This window comes from Mustela lutreola, chromosome 8 (assembly GCF_030435805.1).
Source record: "Mustela lutreola isolate mMusLut2 chromosome 8, mMusLut2.pri, whole genome shotgun sequence".
NCBI lineage: Eukaryota > Metazoa > Chordata > Mammalia > Carnivora > Mustelidae > Mustela > Mustela lutreola.
In genome coordinates this window covers 36533669-36541582 of record NC_081297.1, presented here as the reverse complement: position 1 = coordinate 36541582, position 7914 = coordinate 36533669, and the positions used below count along the sequence as shown (strand labels likewise).

General features: G+C 45.9%; 1 non-coding gene across 1 annotated transcript; it reads right to left on the bottom strand.

Moving 5' to 3' along the window:
- Positions 1-6986: 6986 nt before the first annotated feature.
- On the bottom strand, positions 6987-7093 carry LOC131840038 (U6 spliceosomal RNA). Its single transcript, XR_009357154.1, has one exon. It is a non-coding gene; the product is annotated as a U6 spliceosomal RNA (small nuclear RNA).
- Between the last annotated feature and the right edge of the window lie 821 nt (positions 7094-7914).

The window sequence follows — 7914 nt, the reverse complement described above, 5'->3', positions numbered from 1 at the left end:
TGCTGTGCTTTCGAGGGGATGCCCAGGCAAAGAGGCTTTCGCTCTATGCGGGTTCTCCCATCGTGCTGCGAATACTAGGCTAAGGCAAACAACAAAAGGAGCCCACAGAACCGACTCTGATTTCCCAGCGACTGCTATGCTTTCGCAGAGGTTTTCAGCTTGACGTGAACCGCACTTCACGCTGCTTCCTCAGCAAGGCTTTGGAGACTTGCTCAGGCAAGCAGCAGCCGCATCCCCAAACCCAACTCTGATTTCCCCACGAATGCTGTGCTTTCCCAGGGGAGATCCCCAGGCAAAGAGGCTTTTGCGGGTTTCTCCCACCGCGAGACTAGGCTCAGGCAAGCAGCAGCAGCCCGCACAACATTTCTCAGCGAATGCTGTGTTTTTGCAGAGGCTTTGGTTTGGAGCAAACTGCACTTCGCCGCTGCTTCCTCAGCAAGGCTCTGGTAGTTTGCTCTGTCTCGGCAGGGAAGAAGAGCCGGGGGAGAGCTGGTGCCTCTTGGGCCTTGCTTTCCCGGGCTCCAAGTTCGCGCCCGGGGTTCACCTTGCTAAGCCGAACTAAACAGACACAGTGACAACCCCGCAGCAGCGTGCGTGGCCTAGCATGGCACTCTATACCCGTTCCCATCTCCTGGCGTATGTAAGGCTTTGCCTTTTGCTCCGGCGCCCAGGCAGACTCGGAGTCTAGGCCAGTGCCTTCACCACAGGAAAGAAGAGGCGACAGGATCCCTGCACAGGGCCCCGGGTACTGGTATAGGGAACTGTGAGGGATTGTTTCCACTCCTTCCCCGGCACACCCCCTGCCACCGACAACGATGCCACATCTTGGTTGATGATGGCATCTGACTGCCCGGTTCTCCATGGGAGTGTTTCTGTGAATTCCGGGTATGGCACCTGGTGGCAAGCCCAAGTCTGCCTTTGGGACAGGTGGCCTAGGAGATGTTGTCCCCTTGGGACCAGAGGCACAGGGCAGGCCTGCCTTCTGCCCCGAATCCTTCCTCAGAGTGGAGCACGCGCCTCTGCCCTAGTCGTCCCCTCATGTCTCCTTAGCAGCCAGGCTTCCATCTCTCCGCACAGGGAGCGGGTGACACTTGTCTTGCCACCGGGCTGCTGTTCGTGCCACGGCAGGCTATCATGCTTCCCGAGCATTTCCCGACCCCAAGGCCAAAGGCTCCTTCTCTCCCCGCTGGCGGCGTGCTGTGCCTTCCCCACATGTGCTCCTGGGGAGCGCGGTGACAGACGTGTGCAACCATGCTTCTCTCTCAGGCAGAGGGGTTGCTAAGACAAAGAGGATTTCGCTCCATGCGGGTATCATCCACCGTGCTGCGGTGACTTGCTCAGGCAAGCAGCAGTCGCATCCCCAAACCCAACTCTGATTTCCCAACGAATGCTGTGCTTTCCCACGGGTGATGCCCATGCAAAGAGGCTTTCGCTGTATGCGATTTTCTCCCACCGCGAGACTGGTCTCAGGCAAGCAGCAGCAGCCCGCACAACAATTCTCAGCGAATGCTGTGCTTTCGCAGAGGCTTTGCTTTGGAGCAAACAGCACTTCGACGCTGCTTCCTCAGCAAGGCTTAGGTCGCATCAGGGAAAAAGAGCTGCTGGAGAGCTGGTGCCTCTTGGGCCTTGCTTTCCCGGGCTCCATGTCTCGTCCTGGTTTCACCCTGCCCGGCCGAATTAAGCAGACACAGTCACAACCGTGCAGTAGCGCGCTTAGCCTAGGATGGCACTCTATGCACACTACTATCTCCCGGTGTAGGCATCGCTGGCCCCTTACTCTGGCTCTCTGGGGGACTCGCGGACTAGCCGAGTGCTTTCCCCACAGGAAGGGAGAGGTGACAGGATACCTACAGACCGCCCGTGCACTGAATAGGGAGCTTTGGGGGGACTGTCCCCACTCCTTCCCCTTAAACCCCGTGCCTCCTCCAGGCTTCCACATCCTGGAGGAAGACGGCATCTGATGGCCAGGTCTTTCTGTGAGATGTTTCTCGAGTTCAGGGTAGGCGCCTGGTGGCAAGCCCATGCCTCCACCACAGACAGGTGGCCAAGGATCTGCTGTCTCCTTGGGCTCGAAGGCTCAGGATAGGCATGCTTTCTGCCAAGACTCCTTCCCCAGAGTGGAGCCCTTTCCCCTTCTCTTATCTTCCTTTCGTGTCTCGTTACCAGCCAGGCTTCCGTCAATCTGCAGTGAAAGACGTGTCCCTTTTCTAAGGCTCTTTCCACAGGCGTAACCGCGCTTCTCTCTCAGGCAGAGGGGATGCCCCGGCAAAGAGGATTTCGCTCCATGCGGGTTTATTACACCGTGCTGTGGAGACTATCTCCGGCAAGCAGCAGGCAGCATCCCACAGACCCGACTCTGATTTCGCAAAGAATGCTGTGCTTTCGAGTGGATGCCCCGGCAAAGAGGCTGTCGCTCTATGCGGGTTCTCCCATCGTGCTGCGAATACTAGGCTAAGGCAAACAACAAAAGCAGCCCAGAGAACCGACTCTGATTTCCCAGCGACTGCTATGCTTTCGCAGAGGTTTTCAGCTTGGCGCGAACCGCACTTCGCTGCTGCTTCCTCAGCAAGGCTTTGGTCCTTCACTCTGTCGCGGCAGGGAAGAAGAGCCGCGGGAGAGCTGGTGCCTCTTGGGCCTTGCTTTCCAGGGCTCCAAGTTCGCGCCCGGGGTTCACCTTGCTAAGCCGAACTAAGCAGACACAGTCACAACCCTGCAGCAGCGTGCGTGGCCTAGAATGGCACTCTATGCCCGTTCCCATCTCCTGGCGTAGGTAAGGCTTTGCCTTTTGCTCCGGCGCTCAGGCAGACGCGGGTTCTAGGCCAGTGCCTTCACCACAGGAGGGAGGAGGCGACAGGATCCCTGCACAGGGCTCCGGGCTCTGGTATGGGGAACTGTGAGGGATTGTTTCCACTCCTTCCCCGGCACACCCCCTGCCACCCACAACGTTGCCACATCTTGGTGGAAGATGGCATCTGACTGCCCGGTTCTCCATGGGGGTGTGTCTGCGAATTCCTGGTATGGCACCTTGTGGCAAGCCCAAGTCTGCCTTTGGGACAGGTGGCCAAGGAGATGCTGTCCCCATGGGACCAGATGCACAGGACAGGCCTGCCTTCTGCCCAGACTCCTTCTTCAGAGTGGAGCATGCGCCCCTGCCCTAGTCGTCCCCTCATGTCTCCTTAGCAGCCATGCTTCCATCTCTCCGCACAGGGAGCGGGTTACACTTGTCTTGCCACCGGCCTGCTGTTCCTGCCACGGCAGGCTATCCTGCTTCCCGACCTTTTCCCGACCACAAGGCCAACGGCTCCTTCTCTTCTTAGGGGGCGGCGTGCTGCGCCTTCCCCAGACTTGCTCCTGGGGAGCGCGGTGACAGACGTGTGCACCCACACTTCTCTCTCAGATCTCAAATACACAGCATAACCCTACACCTAAAGGAGTTGCAGAAAACAAGGAAAGCCTAACCCCAGGAGGAGAAGAGGAATAATAAAGATCAAAGCAGAAATCAATGAAATAGAAACAAATAAACAAAAAAACAAAAACCACAAAAAACCAACAACAACAACAACAACAACAACAAAAAACAATAGAACAAATCAATGAAACTAGGAGCTGGTTCTTTGAAAGAATTAATAAGATTGATAAACCCCTTTCCAGACTTATCAAAAAGAAATGAGAAAGAATCCAAATAATTGAAATCATGAATGAAATTGGAGAGATCACAACCAACACCAAAGAAATACAAACAATTATAAGAACATACTATGAGCAACTCTACACCAACAAATTCAACAATCTGGAAGAAATGGATAAATTCCTAGAGACTTATAAACTACCACAACTGAACCAGGAAGAAATAGAAAACCTGAACAGACCCATAACCAGTACGGAGATTGAAACAGTCATCAAAAATCTCCAAACAAACAAAAGCCCTGGGCCAGATGGCTTCCCAGGGGAATTCTACCAAGCATTTAAAGAAGAATTAATTCCTATTCTCATGATACTGTTCCAAAAAAAAATAGAAATGGAAGGAAAACTTCCAAACTCTTTTTTACTTGTTCCCAAAACCAGACAAGGATCCCATCAAAAAAGAGAACTACAGACCAATATCCTTGATGAACACAGATGCAAAAATTCTCACCAAAATACTAGCCAATAGTATTCAACAGTACATTAAAAAGATTATTCACCACGACCAAGTGGGATTTATTACAGGGCTGCAAATTTGGTTCAACATCTGCAAATCAATCAATGTGATACAACACATCAATAAAAGAAAGAACAAGAACCATATGATACTCTCCATAGATGCTGAAAAAGCATTTGACAAAGTGCAGTATCCCTTCCTGATTAAAACTCTTCAAAGTGTAGGGATAGAGGGCACATATTATCAATATTATCAAAGCCATCTATGAAAAACCCACTGCAAATATCATTCTCAATGGAGAAAAACTGAATACTTTTCCGCTGAGGTCAGGAACATGGCAGGGATGTCTGTTATCACCACTGCTATTCAACATCATACTAGAAGTCCTAGCCTCAGCAATCAGACAACAAAAAGAAATTAAAGGCATCCAAATTTTACCAAATTGGCAAAAGAGAAGTCAAACTATCCCGGTTTTCAGATGATATGATACTGTATGTGGAAAACTTAAAGGACTCCACTCCAAATCTGCTATAACTTGTATAGGAATTCTGTAAAGTGTCAGGATATAAAATCAATGCACAGAAATTGGTTGCATTTTTTAAACCAACAAGACTGAAGAAATAGAAATTAAGGAGTGAATCCCATTTACAATTGCACCCCAAACCCTAAGATACCTAGGAATAACCCTAACCAAAGAGACAAAGAATCTATACTCAGAAAACTCTAAAGTACTCATGAAAGAAATTGAAGAAGACACAAAGAAATGGAAAAATGTTCCATGCTCCTGTATTGGAAAAAAAAATATTGTGAAAATGTCTATGCTACCTAAAGCAATCTACACATTTAATGCAATCCCTATCAAAATCCCATCCATTTTTTTTCAAAGAAATGGGACAAATAATCCTAAAATATATATGGAACCAGAAAATACCTCGAATAGCCAGAGGAATATTGAAAAAGAGAGCCAAAGTTGTTGGCATGACAATTCCAGACCTCAAGCTCTATTACAAAGTTGTCATCATCAAGATAGTAGGGAACTATCCCCAAAACAGACATAGATCAATGGAACAAAATAGAGAGCCCAGAAATACACCCTGAACTCTATGGTCAACTAATCGTCAACAAAGCAGGAAGGAATGTCCAATGGAAAAAAGACAGCCTCTTCAACAAATGGTGTTGGAAAAATTGAACAGCCACATGCAGAAAAATGAAATTGGACCATTTCCTTACACCATACATGAAAATAGACTGGAAATGGATGAAGAAGCATAATGTGAGAAAGGAATCCATCAAAATCCTTGAGGAGAGAACAGGTAGCAACCTCTTTGACCTCAGCAGCAGCAACTTCTTCCTAGGAACATCGCCAAAGGCAAGGAAAGCAAGGGCAAGAATGAACTATTGGGATTTCATCAGATCAAAAAGCTTTTGCACAGCAAAGGAAACAGTTAACAAAGCCTAGATGACTGTCAGAAGTTATCTGGGAGAAGATATTTGCAAGTGACATACCAGATAAAGGGCCAGTATCCAAAATCTATAAAGAGCATATCAAACTCAACACCCTAAGAACAAATAATCCAATGAAGAAATGGGCAGACGACATGAACAGACATTTCTGCAAAGAATACATCCAAATGGCCAACAGACACATGAAAAAATGCTCCACCTCACTCGGCATCAGGGAAATACAAATCAAAACCAGAATGAGATACCACCTCACACCGTTCAGAATGGCTAAAATGAACAAGTCAGTCAATGACAGATGCTGGCGAGGATGTGGAGAAAGGGCAACCCTCCTACACTGTACGTGGGAATGCAAGCTGGTGCAACCACTCTGGAAAACAGTGTGGACGTGCCTCAAAAAGCTGAAAATAGAACTACCCTATGACCCAGTGCTTGTAGTACTGGGTATATACCCTACAGATACAAACGTGGCATTCTGAAGGGGCACATGCACCCAAATGTTTATAGCAGCAATGTCCACAATACTTAAACTATGGAAAGAACCTAAATGTCCTTCAACAGATGAATCAATAAATAAGATGTGGTATATATGTAAAATGGAATACTATGCAGCCATCAAAAGAAATGAAATCCTGCTATTTGTGATGACGTGGATGGAACTAGAGGGTATTATGCTTGGCGAAGTAAATCAATCTGAGAAAGACAACTATCATAGGATCTCCCTGATATGATGAAGTGGAGATGCAACATAGGCGGTTTTGGGCTTACGAAAAGAAAAATAAAAGAAGATGGGATTGGGAGGGAGACAAACCATAAAAGACTGAATCTCACAAAACAGACTGAGGGTTGCTGGGGGGAGGTGTGTTGGGAGAGGACGGTGGGGGTATGGACATTGGGGAGGGCAGGTGCTATGGTGAGTGATGGTGAGTGCTGTGAAATGTGTAAACCTGGTGATTCACAGACCTGTACCCCTAGGGATAAAAACACATTATATGTTTATAAAAAATTTTTAAAAACAATTTAAAAAATCCATTAAAGAAAAAACACATATTGCAAGCCCAGAGCTAATCTCATATTCAATCAAAAACGTTTGAAAGTTTTCCCCTTAAAGATCAGAAGAAAGACAAGTGTGTCCACTTTCACTACTCTCATTTGACATAGTACTGGATGTCCTAGCCAGAGAAACAAGGAACACAAAGAAATAAGAGACTCCAAAAAAAAAAAAAAAAAAGGAAGAAGTAAAATTTTCTTTTTTTGGATAACATGAACTTACATGTTAAAAATCCTAAAAACTTCACAAAAAAATTTGAATAAACAAATTTAGTAAAGCTGCCAAATACAAGATCAATATATGAAAGACAAGAATTTTGTTTTGTTTCATTTTTTTAATATGGAATGCGTCCCAGTTTTTCATGTCATCCTTGTTCAGTGATAACACTAATCTTCTCTGCATCAATCCAATTTTAGTATATGTGCTGCCAAAGTAAGCACAAGACAGGAGCATTTTAACACTCTAATGATGAACTATCTGAAAAAATAAAGAAAACAATCTAATTCACAATAGCATCAAAAATAATAAAATACTTAGGAATAGATTTAACTAAGAAGATGAAAGATCTGTACTCCATAAACTATGACATTGATAAAGAAATTGAAGGAGACACAAATGGAAAGATAGCTCATATTTATGAATGGTAAGAATTAACATTGTTAAAATGTCCATACTACCGAAAACCATCTGTAAATCCAATTCCTATCAAAAATCCAATGTTAGGGGCGCCTGGGTGGCTCAGGGGGTTAAGCTGCTGCCTTCGGCTCAGGTCATGATCCCAGGGTCCTGGGATCGAGCCCCGCATCAGGCTCTCTGCTCAGCAGGAAGCCTGCTTCCTCTTCTCTCTCTGCCTGCCTCTCTGCCTGCTTGTCATCTCTCTCTGTCAAATAAATAAATGAAAAATCTTAAAAAAAATCCAACATTATTTTTTTACAGAAATAAGTAAAGAATCCTAAAATTTATATGAGACCATAAAAGACAACAAATAATCAAAGCAGTTCTGAGAAAGAATGAAGAAGAGATATTACACTTCTTGATTTGAAACTATACTACAAAGCCCTCATGCTCAAAACAAGAAAGTATACTGGCATAAAAACAGACCAATAAACAAGTAGAACAGAATTGAGAGTCCAGAAATAAATCCTTTCATACAGTCACCTAATATTTGACAGGGGCCAACATATGTAATGGGTAAAGATAGTCTGTTCAATAAATGATATTTAAAACTGAATAGTCACATAAACAGTATGAAACTGGAACC